This window comes from Pan troglodytes, chromosome 8 (assembly GCF_028858775.2).
Source record: "Pan troglodytes isolate AG18354 chromosome 8, NHGRI_mPanTro3-v2.0_pri, whole genome shotgun sequence".
Taxonomy (NCBI): domain Eukaryota; kingdom Metazoa; phylum Chordata; class Mammalia; order Primates; family Hominidae; genus Pan; species Pan troglodytes.
In genome coordinates this window covers 23,926,019-23,943,469 of record NC_072406.2, presented here as the reverse complement: position 1 = coordinate 23,943,469, position 17,451 = coordinate 23,926,019, and the positions used below count along the sequence as shown (strand labels likewise).

General features: G+C 40.8%; 1 protein-coding gene across 32 annotated transcripts in view; it reads right to left on the bottom strand.

Annotated features, from left to right (window-relative positions):
- Window positions 1-17,451, bottom strand: part of CELF2 (CUGBP Elav-like family member 2) — an 866,707-nt gene that overhangs the window by 239,138 nt on the left and 610,118 nt on the right. The gene's annotated exons all lie outside the window — the stretch shown is intronic.

The window sequence follows — 17,451 nt, the reverse complement described above, 5'->3', positions numbered from 1 at the left end:
ACCTTATTATAACCCAAGTGGCTCGAGGCAGAGATAGCATCGAAAGGTCCTATCATTGGGTATTTCATTTTCCCAGACCGCATTTCCATCTCTCATGCATATCTCTTCTCCTAAATCCTCCCAACTCAGAAATTTACTTTTCAATCTTCTGACTTTTCTTCATACCTAAGAAGACTGGACAAAGTGCTTGAAAAGCAAATGGAAACATTTTATGAATAACTACCCAAAGGAAAGACATATAAATATTTTTAAAGGCAAGTTTTTTAACGTTAATGGTTCAATGAAATACCTCTCCTATGTTTTCTTAATTTTTTACTACAAACATACCAGGAAAACGAATGTGATGGGCAGCTCTACTTTTGTTGGGATACTTATGGGAAACACTATAAATCACTAAATTGCATTAACTAAAAAAAGATTTGGAAATTGCCCAGGGAAAACATGATCAGGAGAATTTTGTGAGGAAGAGCACTACTCCTCCAGCCACATTTTCTGAATCAGGGATAAAAACTCTTCGTTTCCTATTGTTTTTAACTCCCATTAGACTGGCATACATTTAAAGACATAAGGAACTAGTAATATAGAAAGGAAGGAAGGAAAGGAGGAGGAGGAGTGGGTTAGAAAGAAGCTTCTGTCAGACCTCATCAGATTAAGGTCAAGTATAGAATTCTCATTAGTTTCCAGTTCATTTAAATTGGGGCTACAGTGATTTGAAAGTAACCTCCATCATCCTGGTAGATAGAGGACAAATAAGCAGGTCTGCAGGGCTACACAGAGAGAGTGACTTGTTGCTTCCTAAGTTACAACCAAAAGATACTCAGAATTGCTTCCGAGCCAAGGTTTTTGTTTGGTTTTGTCATTTCGGTCAAACTCTTTGAAGAGGGATTCCATGGAGAAAAGCTTTGCCCATGCCAAACAGGCATGCTCTCAGGCATACATCCCAACACAGGCTGCTCTCAGTTAGCTCCGTGCAACAGACTTGAGAGATTGCAGCAGTTTCCTTGATTCTTAACTGCTTTTATTTTCCATTTTTATTTAAGATACTTAATTTGTTTTTAGTGATTTACTCTTCTTTGTAATTAGATTTAGTGATTAGCGATTATCTTTTCCTTGGCAATGCAGTTTCCCTTCTACAGAAATGAGCTTAAGTCAACACTACAGTTGCCACTAAGTGTAAGGATTCGTGAAGGGGAAAACGACGGACTCCATTCCCTCTGTTCTTCTCAAGTAATGCAAATTAGAGGTAAGACAAAGAAAGAAGTAATTAGCAGGAGGGAGGCAACAAAATGGATATTTTAAATGCAGAATCCATTCATAACATAGCACTTCTCAAGAGAGCTCTTCTAATAGATTTCGTTGCTGAAATGCATTATTTAAGCTTTAGTTGTTCAGAGGTAGAAGTAAATGCATTTCCTCTGCATTGGTGCATAATGCGCTTCAAATAAATGCAGGTCAACATGAGGCTACTTGTTTGTTTTTGCAAAATCGGGTATCAGTACAAAGGCAGGAGGAGGTAGAAGGAGCTGTTAATACCTATGGATGCGAGGTAGGTGTCCAGACATACTTTCATGATAATGTTCAATAAATATGGCAAAATGTTACACTGTAAATTCTAAGGATATGTTTTTTTAAAAGATAGTTTTACTTTAAAAATCAGCTAAAATAAATGCATCCTTTTTCACAAGGGAGTTTCACAAATGGTTTCATCACTTTCTTCCCGATTCTAAGTGTTGGCCTCATAATTTGTGAGAATTTCATTTCGAAGTGTCTCCTGTCATGATGATGAATGCCAACGCCAGCTTCTCCTAGTGGGGAGCACTGCGTGCCTGCCTCCATCACTCTCTTTTTCTGGTTGAGAAACAAAAATTCTACCACAACCTCTTTCAAGTTGAAAGGCAACAGGCCTTTTCCCAAGCTGAGACGCTGTTTCCCAGTGACAACTCATTGTTACAGTTAAAAATGTGGGCAAAAGATATGCAGGCTTACATGCCTGTTAAACCTCAGCTGCCCTCCCCCTGCAGGTCGTGGATTTAAAAACATCTCTTAGCTTCATCTTAGCTCCAGGTAAACTCACGAGCTACTGCAGAAAACATGCCGAATGCTGGGGCACTGAGACGGCTACATGCAGTCACGGATGGGACTCTGCCACGGTTCTCAGTCACGTTCACCCAAATGACACATTGTGGGATGATGCGGCACACAACCGCCAGCTACCACACTACTTCCACCCAAATGCAAGGATGCTCATTCTAATGAAGTCACAAACTCTGCTTAGTAGCCTGCTGATGTGTGTTACATGTGCATGCTTCTCTCAGAAAAAGAGAATCTCAAAGCACCCGGCTAACAATCATAGGAAGAAACTTCGCTTTGTAAACCCCCTACGCAAAGTATCACGGGAGCCACGCATCAAGGCCAGTGCTGATCTGGGTGCCTCATTAAAAATAAAAACCAAAAATGACATAAACATAATTAAAAGGGATGAATGATTGACAGGAATGATAAACAACCTTCAAGATCAAAAGCAAATCGAATCCAGTTACTACTCTACCAAAAATATAAAAATGTAATTATACTGTTTTCACACATCATTATTTGCCATTTTGGGAAATTAGAATGGACACATTAATTAATGTAGAAAATGATATTCAATTAAAACAAGTGCAGTGTATCCTTCAAGGTTTTGCACTAGAGTTCTTGTCAATGTCCCCTACTGAGGGGATTACACCAAGCAGTCTCATATGTGTTCATTCGATGGCTAAGGTATTTTGTATGTCAGGGACATATTCTTCCTCGTGAAGATTCAGAAACCAAATGACAGACACTCTAACATGGATGGACACATGATGGGCAGTCTTTTTCCCAGAGTGCTTAAAACACTCTTTTCTACCTTTAAAAATAAATCAGCCGATGTATTTAACATATAGACACAGCTCTCGCTTCCCTTTTGCTTTTTTTCCCCTTCCAAAGAAATTGTTGTCAGGAAAAAGCTGGTTGCTATGGAAGCTTTATTGTCGACCACTTCAGTATGAGAAGGTTGGAAAACATTCAACCATTTCAAGTCACCTGATTTACTAAACATTCCCAAGTTCATTATAATAAGAATGAGGAAGAAGAGACAGACAAGGTAGTTTCAAAAAAAACAATGCAGCTCTTTGCCCATAAGTGGACTGCATATCCTAGTAACCAGAACCTCTATAACCACGGCTAATTTGGACAAACTTTTCTTCCAATGCCATGCTTACAAATGATGGCATTTTAGAAAAACAGCAGATTCTTATGGCTCTAAAATAACACACAGTTCTTGTCACTGTTGTGTACTTAGCGTAAAGTTAATGTTCTGCAATTCAATTCAGTTACGCAGCTAGGTCGCCAGCAAGTTAATTTGCCACAAAGACATGTTTCATAAACACCAGGGCAAATACAGCACTGCAATACACAGAAAGTGGCTTTATAACCTGGCCTGAAAAATGGAATGGCTTCCAGTACCATGTGGACATTGAATCTCCGAGAACTCATATAGACTGTTGTGTGGTTGGTCTGATCTCATCTGTAATACCATTAGCAGAAATGAACTGTAACCAATTGTTAAGTGGCTACTAATTGTCCATGACAATGATGGAAAACACTGACTCAACCTTAGAAGAGTTAATTTCGTCTGAGTGGTAGAGATACAATCTGAAGCCATCATAATTATATCACAGGTTGACCTTATTAGTCAGTCATTCTGGAGTTCTAACTGTAAAACAGAGATTGAGAAATAAGTGGTAAGCTGAGATTACACAGACAATTTGGACCATGTTAACGGAATTGACTGGCTGATTCAGTTGAAAAAAGGGCCTGGACAAGGCAAGTAAAAAAAAAACTGCTCCCTGATGAATCAAAATTGCTGAACTGTTTTATAGTTGTAGATTATTAGTATATCAAGTTTGTTTAAAGCTTTGCTTGACATATAGGAACAGTTTCACTATGACACTCAATTTGATGACTTGAAGGTAGTGATTTGCTACAATTACGGAGCTGGGATATGCATAGGGCTATTGATTTGATTAGGTAATCTTACTCTTCTTCCTTCTCTTTTCCATCCTTCTCCACATCCCTAGTTTGCATGCCATAGATTTACTTACATAAATAAATTAAAATTTTTATTAGTTTAAATTTCACAATACCCTTTGTGAAGACAGAAATACCCTGAAGTGTAGCTAAAATAATGTTGGGTGTTAGGACTTTCAAGACTAAGCCCCAATCCTGGGAATAGTCCACTGGAATTTTCACATTAATTCCCAAACACCAAACTGTGGCCGAATAAACACCATCTCAAGAGGGAACAGACCAAATGTCCCACAAATGATTGACAGCAGCATGAACTTCTTCTTCTGTAGAACTCAACTTAACAGCAGATGCAAAAAAGCTAGAGGAGACAATTACAAGTAACTGCATCACTTTGCATCTATCAGCATGCTAAGTCCCTGACAGAGTAAGAAATTAAGACTGATGCCAATCAAGACGTACAGCCTCCTATTATTACACAGTGGAATGGACGGAATTGCACTGGACAGCATCTGAAACGCCAGGAAAGGCATCTCCCAACAGACAAGTGCAAAGAAAAGTTGAGCTGCAAATTTAGAGGTGATAAAGTAAGATATCTGCCTCCTATGTCTGGATGGATTCACTCAGCTGTGGACTGAGTGTTCGTTTAGCAGTCTAGAATGCTGATGGGGTTCAGGCCAGGCTATCCCAAACTGTGGCATCTTGGCATCTGTGAAAACAGCACAGGCAAGAGGGCCACTCTCACCTTCTTCCCTGAAGCAATTCACAAAACCTGGAAAGAATTTTCTGGCCTTGTCTATACCCAGAGAAGAGGAACATCCTTATCTCTGAAGAAACAGGGACTACAGAGAAGAATTTGAACAAACAAGCCTTGTTAAGTCTCCTTAGTTCAAAACCATGAGATCATACCCTTCTTTCCTCCAATCATATTTCTGCATGACTGTTAAAAACACAGTTCTCCCTGTTTCTTCAGCTCTTCATTTCCTTATGAAGGCGCCCACGTAACGTTAAATAAATCTATCTGCTTTTCTTTTCTTAATCTTTTGTTATGAGGGTCTCAGCTATGAACCTTGCAATGGGTGAAAAGGTTTTCTCCCCTACAATGCCTGGAATAAGGGGACCAAGGCCTGAGATCAAGGATAAAGTGGTGTCCGCCAACAAACTCTTGTTTGTGTTTTGATCACCATCATTATTCTAATAAAGGAAGCTGAAAGTTGTATTACATTTCTTAAAACGTGTTTAAAAGTTGAGGGGGAGAAGCAAACACTGTGTGATGTTAAGAATAAGTAACACCTATGACTAAGGTAAGGTGGCAGTGGTAGACTGTGCCCTTCCATTGTCATACTGGGGCCCTTCAGAGGCCTGTATGGGGATTATTTCATTCTCTCAGAAGAAGGATCTATCTCTGATTTTGCTATTTGGCCTTGGATTAGAAGTTACAGATTAAATTCTAGATGTATGTCTAGTTGAAATGATCATCCCAATGGTTATGGTTTTATTACGTTCTAGGATATTGATCAGTATTATATATAACTGAGAAATTTTATTCTGCTTTTCTAAATGCCTGTAAATACCTGGTTCTGCAAATGCGCTTTAAGCCAACGTTACCGTCTTACTGGTTTCCTCATGAATGAGTTACATCTGTGAGAATCGTTCATTCTGTATTTGATTGAGAGTCATGTTTTTAACTTGGAGAAGATTTTGACAGCGGTAAGTTCATGTTTAGTCATTCAGGGTAATTTTATTGCTTGCCTTTCCCCATTTTTCTGTGGGTTAAATTTTTCTACTAGTTTCATTTCACAAAATGAGTTCAGAAACTACTAGGCTGGTAGGGGAAAAAAATTCGGGTTCGCCTCCATCTTCGATGTAACCTTTCCTTGTATTGCTGTCAATCAGCAGAGAACATGCTCGTTTGACTGCAGAAGGCTGCAACGTAGTATTTCCTCACAAATCTAGTTTACCCTGTCTTTAAAAAATGAGGAAAGGCATTGAAAGAAAAGGCAAAGCACATGAACTTTCTTGAAGGGATGTGCCATGTACTCAAGGCCTCATCTCTTTCAGGTCCTAGGCATGGAGGTCAGTATTTTCTCAAGCCCCAAACAGGCTGATTAACTTCTGTAAAAGAGGCCATGTTTCTCACAAAAAATTTCATTCCTTTGCTGAACGGTTCCCCAGGGAGAACAGCCTTACCTCCCCTGTCCTGAGAGACCAGCGATTTCACTTAATGTCTTCTACTCAGTTGACTCAACGCCCACTTATTAAAATGATGAAACCTGAATTTGGTGTTTGTCGGGGACTGGGAGGAGCAGCTATGCCCTAACATGTTATGTTAGGAAGCTGATTAGACAAAAAAGGAGAATCAAACATTCATACCATAGGCTTACTGCTTTATGTCTTTTTTTCTTGAAATCATCCTATTCAAAAGGAATTTCAGAAGGTAACTCATAATTGATATTTAAGTCTATACACGATCTTGAACACATTAACTATGGATTATAAAAGAATGATATTCAATACAATGATTACATGTTTTTAAAAAACAGAAGAATAAGTCTGTACATTTTCTTCTAATTTAACCATCGGTTGTTTATTTCTAGCCTGTATTTTTATTAAAAAGTTGTTTACATATGCACATATGATTTTTAACTTAGGTATCAATTTTCACCTAAACATTGATGACAGTATGACCTAACCCTCTTAAAACTCTTGTGGAATTCCATTAGATCACTTCCGTCCCACCCCAGTGCTAGAGAATAGAAAATAATCAGTAATTATTAGCCTTTTTCCTTATTATTACAATCTTAAATGGCTATGAAGTATTCTATTATGTAGATATATCATAATATCTTTACCTATTCTCTTATTGCTGGATATTTAGGCTGCCTCTAATTTTTCAAGATTATATATAATGCTATAATTTCAATATGTACATTTCCAAATTAAAAATCAATCTTTCAATGTCCTCTCAAGTGAGTCTGTTAAAATGTCTGAGTATTCTAACCTATAAAATCCTTTCCAACTATTAAACAGTAGAAAATAGAAATTCATTTGACTTTTTATTAATTGGGAGGAGTGAAAGAAGTACATAAAAGCAGCATATCCAGATTCAGACATGATGTACTTCATATTTTCTGAAGGTCAAAAATAAGTCCTTCAATCTGGGAGGAAAAAACTACCATTTATTCTTTTAAATACAAACATATACAAAAATCCTCTCTTTTCCTAAGTCTTCCACAATTACTTCTTCTACCGCCTTGTTTCCCTTCATAGCGTTCAAGGTGCTCCCTAGGCCTACTTTTTTTTTTTTTTCCAAATTTCATTTTAGATTCAGGGATTACATGTGCAGGTTTGTAACCTGGGTATATTGCGTGATGCTGAGGTTTGGGGTGTGAAATGATCCCATCACCCAGGTGCTAAGCATAGTACCCAGTAACTAGGTTTTAATGTCTGTCCCCTTCCCTTCCTCCCAACTCTTTGGAGTTCCTGGTGTCTATGGTTTCCATCTTCATGTCCATGAGTACCCAGTGTTCAGCTCCCACTTTCAAGTGACAACATGTGGTATTTGGTTTTCTGTTTCTCCATGAGTTCACTTAGGATAATGGCCTCCAACTCATCCACGTTGCTACAAAGGATATGATTTCATGCTTTTTTTAATGGCAACGAAGTATTCCATGGTACAACACATTTTCTTTATCCAACCTGGCACTGATGGGCACCTGGGTTGACTCCGTGTCTTTGCTATTGTGAACAGTGCTGTGATGAACATATGGGGGCATGTATCTTTTTGGTAGGGTGATTTCTTCTCCTTTGGATATACCTCTCATGGCTTCCGCCTTCTCTCTACCTCGTTAATCCTTAAGCAATTGCCATCTGGCTTCTGCTTCCACCAGCCACTGAAACCTCTTTCAAAGACCATATACTGACACTCCTGTCTTCACGCTCTTCATTCATCTAGCCACTGTGGCTCATATTCTCCTCAGTCTGTCCCTCCCCTTCTTGGGTTCCTCATCCTGCTCTTCTAAATGTCGAGATGCCTGCAGCAGTTACGCTTATCTCTGGCCACTATCTCTGCTTTTATCTCCTTTCTTAAAAGTCTTCAATGTCTCTAGGCTGGTGTGTAAAGTCCTCTATCTTCAGTTACTACACCCTTTTCACCTTCAAAATCCTATGCGCACCTCAAACTCAGCAAGTGTTAACTGAATTAGTCATCTTTGCTGCCATCGGCTGCCAACCTCCACTGTGGCCTACTGTGTGTTTCAAAGATGGCTCCGGAAATTATTCCCGTCCCACATGCTCTTTTGCAACGTGACCCTGCCATCCCCAATGACAGTGGGAGTCCAATCCTCTCCTCTTGAATCTGGGCTGGCTCTTAGGACTCTTGTCACCAAAAGGATGTGGCAGAAGTGGCACTGTTCAACTTTTGAGGCTAGGCTGAAAAGACTGTACAGCTTTCTCCTGGTTCTACTAGAAGGCTCCCCCTTACAGAAGCTCGCCTCTCTCAAACCCAGCAGCCGTGCCAATGGCAGCCCAACGCACGGGAGAGGCTCGCGTGTGCTTCAGTCACCAGCTCCAGATGAGCCCAGTTTTCTGGTAACACTTCCCACCTGTCAGATGTGCTAGCGAGGACACCTCCAGATGACTCCAGTCCTCAGCCAGCTGAGTCACCTGTCATTTGAATCCTTCCAGCTGAGGCTCCCAGACGTTGTCAGACAGAGACAAGCCATCCACCATCTCTGCGCCCTGTCCAAACTCCTGACCCACACAGTCCATAAGGAAGAGGTTCTATGCAACTAAGTTTGGGATGATGTGTCACACAGCAGTACCCACCACACCCAACAAAACCACCAGTGCTTCCTGGCTCCCTCTGCCTAAGACATGTGTTTCTGCACATCCATTCACACAGCCAAGAAGCATCATCATTTGAGAAATCGAGGTGAGCAGGGGTATGCACACCGGCTCTGCTAGGCTCTTCCTCCTCTAGTCCATTCTGTAGATTACTGAATTCATCTTCTTAAACCACAGGTCTAACCATGCCATGCCCTGCTATAAACCCTTTGCTAGATCTCTAATGTCTAGGGAACAATGTCCAACCCCTTAGCCCAGCATGCAAAGTCCTCTAAAATTCAGCCTAACGTCACATTCTCTGCTTTATCTCTCATTTTCCACTGATGATGTTCCCATCTGGTTGGATTGGTCACTGCCCTCTAAAGATGTCCAAAGTGTTTCTATGCATATGCCTCACTCATGCTGTTCACTCTGCCTCTCATGTCTTTTCCTCTCATAGCCATGGGTACACATTCGTGCCTCCTTTAATGCACAGCCTTGCCTCACCTGAATGTCCTCAGCACTTCACTCTAGCCTCCTTTCTGGCATGCCTCACCTTTGCTCACGTGTGGGCATTGGCTTTTGCCTCTCACCTCCTCTACTGAAGCACAACGTTCATTAAAGGCTCAAATCACACCTTAACACCTGTGTTCCCAATGCCTAACACACTGCCTTCTACCTAAAGGGCATTCAGTGATTCTGTCACAGTGGAGAATGTATCAGAAGAACAGACTTCATTGGCAGGAAAACAGTTAATCATCTTCTACTCCAACATTTAAGAAACATGTATAGTATGCGAGGCCCTGGGAAGTAGACCGGCCCTCCTTCTCCTTTGGAAGTTCTGATAAAGCCTAACTACTTCACCGCAGGTAAAAAGAGAAGTCTGAGGTGAAATTTTGACTTTAGGTGCCTGGAGAAGAGGCTGTAGAAGGACATTTGCTAGCACTATCCAGCAACGCAGGGTGGGGTTCAAAGGCGTGTGTTATAAGACGATGTTTCTGTGGGTATGTGTTGTTGTGATAGGCTGATTATTCCTACTGACTGAATAATATGGAGTCAAATCCTGTCATAAATGTGATGTGTCTCATTCCAGGCCTTGCTTTAATGCACTGGCATTTTGAGAAGAAAATGATAGACAGCTGCAGCTCGCTGCTGTGCGATAACAGTGCCATGTTCTATGTCAGTCGACGGGCCGTCAGAAGGGCATAATTTAAATGGAGAAGCCAGTTGCTACTTCCCTTCACCTGGGCAATTTCAGTTAGAACTCTTTCAGGCACTCAAAAGACACAGGTTTTTGCCCCTTGAAAAAGACCTGGGAGTCCTAGGACTCTTTAGGTTTACTCTTGTCTAGTGTCAACTGCTTAAAATACCAATGCTTTATCATCCACACCCCATCCCAATATATACGAAACACATCTCTCATCACCTATCAATCTTTTTACATTGTTCATTCAGTTTGGGAGCTGGTATATGAAGAGCATTCCTGGGGTCGTCCATAAACCCTGGGAAGATAACAGAATTCAAACTCAGCAAACATTCTCAACACCAATGCCATCTTTAGAGATGTAAGACAGCACTGATGTCACAGTGCTTTATATTTTGGGTAGCAGTCTTCCCAAACACCACCTAGAGACTGGAACTAGACAATTCTGTAGCCTCCTGTGGCCCCAAGTCTCTCAAACCCGCCTCACAGCGACAGGGTGGCACACAAGCCAGTGAATGTCTCCAAGCAAATCAGAGAGACCTAATACCTCCTTCAAACCCAATTCTCAAGGATCAATTTTGCCCTCAGTGGTTGCTCCCCCATCTCCTTCTGTCCCTTTAAGAAAGCAAGAAAACACCTTTCCCTGGAATTTGTAGAAATATATTTTTACATGAAATTTTATTTTGGTCTAACCATGCAGGAAGCTATTAGCCATCCATTATCTTTATGTGTGTGATTAGGAATAATAGCTGATTTGTGAAGTTATCTATTATGGGAAATAATCAAGATTAATGAGCCCTGTGGCACTTGCTGAATGCCTCGAGAGATTTATTGCTCAGGCTGTGCATCTCTCTTGTTGTGTTGCTGGTGCTGTCAGGAGTTTTTTTTTTTTTTTTTAACAAATGCAAATGGAGACATGGATTCACTGTGGAAGAGGAAAAACACTCTTTCAGTGTTATCAAATATTTTGGACTGCTCAGCCTCACCTCTCTCAATGATGCTATTTTACTTTACATAATGATGTTGGAATGTTGGCGTCTAATCCCCACTCCCTATCAGACCCGGGTAGGCAGCGTGCAGCTCACACCCTCTGCAGTGCAGGGAGCAGACACAAAGACGCAGCTCACTTTGGACTCCTGTCCAAAGTCAAGACACAGGCCAGGCGGAGGGAAAAATACGGTTGTTATTGCTGCGAATGCCAGGGGAGTTTAAATCACCTGCTCAACTGGGGAGATTCCGCTCTCTCCTCAGTGGAGCTGCCCTATAGCTATAAGAGTCTTCCAGATGGCACTGCATTATCCTGAATAATCCTGTTCATTGAAAAACAGTGGGTACCTATAGATTTGATCCCGTGTATTAGAACACCATGAAAGAAGAGTCCAGGAGATTGTCAAATATATTTTGATTGCAAATTGTTATTTGGCAATAACAATAGCTAACATTTATGAAGTTCTCCTAAGCACTTTCACGTGTATTAATTCATTAAATCCATCACAATGAACTTGTTATTGGTACTGTCGCTTTCCTCAGTTTACAGATGGGCCATTGAGCCACAGAGAGTTGACAGAAAAGGTCTGGATTATTGTGAAGGTCTGGATTCATCCAGGGCAGTGCTATCCTCGATGTATTTCTGGAAACGGAGCGGTGACCCAGGATTCAAATGGTGGTGCAGTCTGTTTTATTAACTGTGTGGTTAATATGACATTATAAAAACTGCTTCTGACACAAGGCAGATGGGGAGGTGGGGACAAAAAACTCCCAATAACTGGATCCCATCTTGGGGAAGCAGATGCAGGCCCTGAACCAGACCGCCTGCTTTTGCATGGCCAATATGTAACTTTAGGCAGTTTCTGTCAACTCTCTGTGCCTCAACGGCCCATCTGTAAACTGGGGAAAGCAGCAGTACCAATAACAAGGTCACTGTGATGGATTTAATGAATTATTATACATAAAAGTGCTTAGGAGAACTTTGTAAATGTTAGCTATTATTGTTATTGCCAAATTTGCCAATCAAAATGTATTTGACAATCTCCTGGACTCTTCATTCACGGTGTTCTAATACACGGGCTCAAATCTATAGGTACCCCATGTTTTTCAATGAACAGGATTATGGTATAAAAGGTGAACATCAAATTAGGAGTTAAAAGGTCTGGCTTCTAGACCCAGGCCAGCCACTGAGCAATGATGTGCTGCTGACCACAGCACTTTACTTTGGGTCTAGTTTTCTTGTCTGTAAAGAACTGGAAAATGACTTCCAATGTCTTCAACGACAGTATCTACTAAACCTTAAGGTTATACTTCTTCTTTTTGTTAACTTAGGGGGAAGAACAACATGATGATTAAATATAAAATCACTGCCATATTCTCAATATTTTACATAAATGAAAGAAAAACCAAACGAGTAAATTTGAATACTGAGAATATCATTGTATTATCAACTAGTAAAGCCAGAGTATTTGTAGAAATCTTCAGAAACCAAAGCCTTTGGAAAATACAGTAACAGCAGAACATCCCAAAAGGATACTTTTAATGTGTTAGTGCCTAGAATTTCTGTAATGATATTAAGAGGATCATTGGGTTTATTTAAAAGCGTATATACTGATGACCTTAGCAGTTTGACGATAATGACCTCTTTGTTGCGGGGTCTGTATTCTCTAGACAGTAATTTTCACATTCTCTGGGCAGACCTTAGAAAATAAGACTGTGGGTTTTTTTTTCTTTTATTCTCTTTCCTAGGGACTTTTACTAATTATCAGGTAAAATCTTAGAATTCTATATTAAAAGTAAATTGACTAGTTTTTTTAAAGTGGTATTTTCATTTTCAATTTAAAAACAGAAATGAGTCTTTGGGAATTATACCAACTGTGAATTTAAGTGCATGATTATCATTTTTCTCGCTCAACTCCACCCTTGACTCTGCCCATTAATATACTGTCCATCTTTCTTGAAGCCCAAGTGAAATTCTAAGACATCATCTTCAGCCTTTCCAAATGACATTCACCACTCAGCACCCCAAAGCCTGTTTAACTCTAATGTAGCATTTTGTACAGCACACTTAATTGTGCTCTGGCACACACCTTCTTTCAACCCAGTAAGGACCTAAGCATAGCATCTACCTCTAACCCACATTTGTTCAAAAACACAGCCAATCTTGTGTCCATGCATTCCTCTGGCTGCCCAACAAGACCCTGAACACAAGAGCCGCATCTTCACTTGCGTTTGTTTCCACCACCATATCTGGCAGACACCATCAACAAAGCTATTACTCCACCTAAGCTGTGGAATTGAATTATTTTACTTCTTGGGGTTACACCCAACCAGAAAACAAGATAGTAAATTCTTCTGGAGGAAAATGAATCTTCCAAGCGACAGTTTCCTTTCCTTGCCAAAACATTACTTGCTCAGACCACTGGCAACCAGCAGGGACCGGATCTTCACAGTGGGCTGGTAATGGCTGTGACCCTTCAAGAGTGGGGTCTGGGCCCTGGATTGAGGGAGCAGTAAATCATGTCTGATATAGTCCATGCTGTGGTTGCTGAGACTGGCAACGGGAAGCACAGAGTGAAGACGTGGTCAGTACATGTCAGCCTTGGTTTCAAGGCCCTCTCCATACACTTTCTGATCTAATTCTCCCTTATCACTAAATGAAAATGGCATCATCATCCCCTTTCTAATGATGAAGACACTGGGGTATGGAGAGGTTCACTGGCTTGCCCAAGTCAGTGGTGGAACCCAGAGTCCAATTCAAGCTGTCAGACTCCCAAGTCCTTGCTCTCAACCACTCAACTCGGTGAGATGGGGCAGAGAGTAACTACATGCATCACCCATTGCAGGAAAAGGGGAAATATGGAATATGCAAAGGAGAAAACAGGTCAAAGCAGAGGGCTGAACTGAGGTTCCAGAGAGGGAGCCTAACATTACCTTAGTAAAAACTTTCATAGAAGACCCAAGCTATTTTCCATCCTTGATAGGCTGGTTATTTGGGGCCTTGACACCCCTCCGTGACAGAAATAGATACCACCATCATCACGCTACTCCTAGGCCAGTCGGTTGTGGCCTCTTCCCGTCCCTGTTATTTAAACTCAATTACATTTACATTTAAGGGTTCCTTCCTAGAAGCCCCTTTCACAGAGCAGTCAAGAAGCTGAAATACACATTTGTTTCCTATTATTAGGAATTCACCAGTTGGCACAGTCCCCAATCATGAGCATCTGTCAAAGTGATAATGGTCCTTTCACTCCTTTCCCCAGTTCATTTTTATTTTCCCAACAGAGGTGTCAGCTGTCAACAGATTCCGTGGTATGAACAGAAGGGTCACCCTGACCCCCTACCTCACTGCCAATCAGGATAAGATAACAATCACAACCGAAGGATGCACTGTGTCCTGGGATGGGACCCAGGGTTACGATCCATCCTCATGGCTGACTCTTTCATGAACGGAGAGGAGGAACACTATTCTTATATGAATGGAATTTTTTATCTGACATCTATTTATTCAGCTTAGAGATATTAGGAAAAAGTAACTTCACCTCATTCCATTTACAGCTAATCATTACACACCAAGGGGCTGTTTCACACACACTATCTGAAGGACAACAAACTCGGACCATTTTGCTCAAAGGCAGCTTCTTTCTCCATCTACAAGAGGTATCTTGAAGTCAATAGATTGTTTTCTACCATGGATGAAGCAAGCAGGCCATAAAGCATGGGTTACTCACAGACAGCATGGACTTCATGCCAAGAGCTCAAAGAATGTGGTTTTCAACTTAAATTTGGAAATGTGAAGCACTGACTCCAGAGATCTGTAATCTGAAAATCATAGCATTTTTAGAACTGGAAGGGATCTCAGAGCTCATCTAAGTAATCTCCTCATTTTACAGATCAGAGACTTGAGAGCCACAGAAGAGGAGTGATTTACATAGTTACTCTCTACTCAGAGCAAAGTAGGATCTGGAGCCATTTTTATGTCTCCTAAGGACTCAGTTACTGCCCTGCAGGGCCACCTAGCACAGTGCCTCGCCCAGGCCAGCCATCAGTACGTTTCTGTTGAACAGCTGAGTGATCTGGAAATATAGAACAACTAGCGGGAAGAGAGTTTGGAGACAGATATCGGCACCTGGGCAGGTCATACAGCTCATCCTTATCACTGCAACGAAACAAAGTTCAACCGTTGGCTGCAACTGAGTGGACTCTCTTTAGGGTCCTCTGTTGGAAGGAGCTAGAAGCAGGATACCATTTTTTTTTCCTATGTTTTCTTGGAGTTTTAACAGATTTGGATTCTGAAAGAGTCCCTGGAGGTAAAGCAGAGATGGGCCTGTGTGAGCGTGGACAGGGGGTGTCACCTTCCTCATTCCTGCCCTCCACAGGACTCTGGGTCCAAACAGAAGCAAGGGATGCAGCCCCAGCCCGAGGCCATAGGAACACATGCCACTCTGTGATAAACTGGCCAAAGTGACAGGCAAATCTGCAAGTCTCTCCAGGGAACGAAAACTAGGCCAGGGTGATGTGTTATCAGGCCCAGAATAAAACTTGTTTTATTTGATTCTCCATGAGTTAAAAATGCATGGAAGACAGCATCAATATAATGGGGACATCAGAGGCCAGGGAAAATACATCCCTAAGTGATGAATGTGTCCTGAAAGCCTTTCTTTCTTAAGGTAAAGAATATCAAGGAAGCCCAGCTGATACACACTAGAAACCCTTTGCCAATACTTATTTACCAGAGTGGGCAAAAGAATGTGTCGAGTATGCCAGAGAAAAAACAAATCTGTCAAAATCTCCTCGTACAAATTTTCATCTATTTCTAAATCCATCTCCCATGAGAACGCTTCCAGAGGTTCTAACACATGAATTTAATGAAATCTCCTATTTTTTATTTTTTTCTATCTCAACTCTTCCAAGTTCTGGCTGGTATCTGATCCCTCAGTGCCAAAACAGCAAAGCAGGCTCCTCAAGTAGAATTTCCATCTTTCCTGGGAAAAATGTTCTAACGGGAACATGAATGCTCTTTCCCTAACATTTTGTTTACTCAGTTTTTCAAACTTGAATTGTCCCAGGTATGACTTAGAGAACTTGGATGCTAGTTAAACTTGAGTTTTCAAGAAGCACCCTTTCAATTATGAGACTGAGATTTAGACACCAACTCCTGAAGGCTTCTTTCTTCCTTTCCCTAGGCTGCTGGTCTTTTTGCCAACCTGGGTAATAGAAAATCCCTTTGTAAAAGCTTCTTCAAAAAAAATCTTATATTTTTAGCTGATGCTATTAACGTGAGAACATGTCCCATTTTATAAAAGTTCTTATCTGTTAGAACCAATGTACATGAGTAAGTCTTCACTTCACTAATGAATTTATTATAAGACTGGAATTGCCCCCTATCCCCAAATAAGCACCATTTAAAGAATAATTTTTTCTAAGTTTGATTTCTATGAAATGGATGCTAAAGCAACATCTGAGAAATTCAACCAGCACCTGTTTTTCAAAGGAACACCAGACTAATTCATCTCACTGGGCCCACTCAGAAAGTAAAACCAGAAGCAGGCTGAGACAGATAGCCCTAGCCTGCCTCTAGAAACTGGCAGCTGGCTCAACTTAATTCTAATGACAACAGACATGGATCAACTTGTGGTTCATACAATTTTCATTAGGTGACTATCAGGACTTTGACTGAAATTTAAGACTGTCCCAGCAAAGCCTGTCCAGCATCCTCCTCCACCTCCGGAATAGGGGCTTATCACAGAAGTCTTAAATTAACCACCCACATAAGGTTCTCTCTACAATACACAATGAAAAGGCCCTTCAATATCCAAATCAGTGTCATGCACCAATTATCTTCTCACAGAATGAGTGTCTGATAGAGAGGAAGGTAATGGTTAATGCAGACAGAAACTTTCACATCTAACACTGCCTTTGCCTGAAATAAGTACAAAGTCTATTTATCTTTATAGATGTCCAGGTAGCCATCAGTGAATCCATTTTCTGAGTAATCACAGGTAAACTGCAAACTGTATGTTCCTGGTCTTAATAGAGGAACTAATAATAGCCACATCCCACTAAATATATGTACTCACCCACTTGCTCATTCCATGAATGTTTACTAAGCACCTAGGATGGTCCAGGAACTAGGTGCTTACTAAGAAATTATCCATTCATGACTGTAAAAGACTTGTAAAAATACAGCTCATTTAAACAAAGAAAAAGCAATGGGAACTAACATTAATGGGGTCTCTACTTGGATCTTTTACATGACCTCACTTAATTCTCACAATAAACCTATGTTATTTCCATTTTTAAAATGAGGAAATTGAGGTTGTGAGAGGTTAAATGATTTGCTCAAGGTGACCCTCAGTAGCAAAATCAGCATTTGAACTAGCATCTGT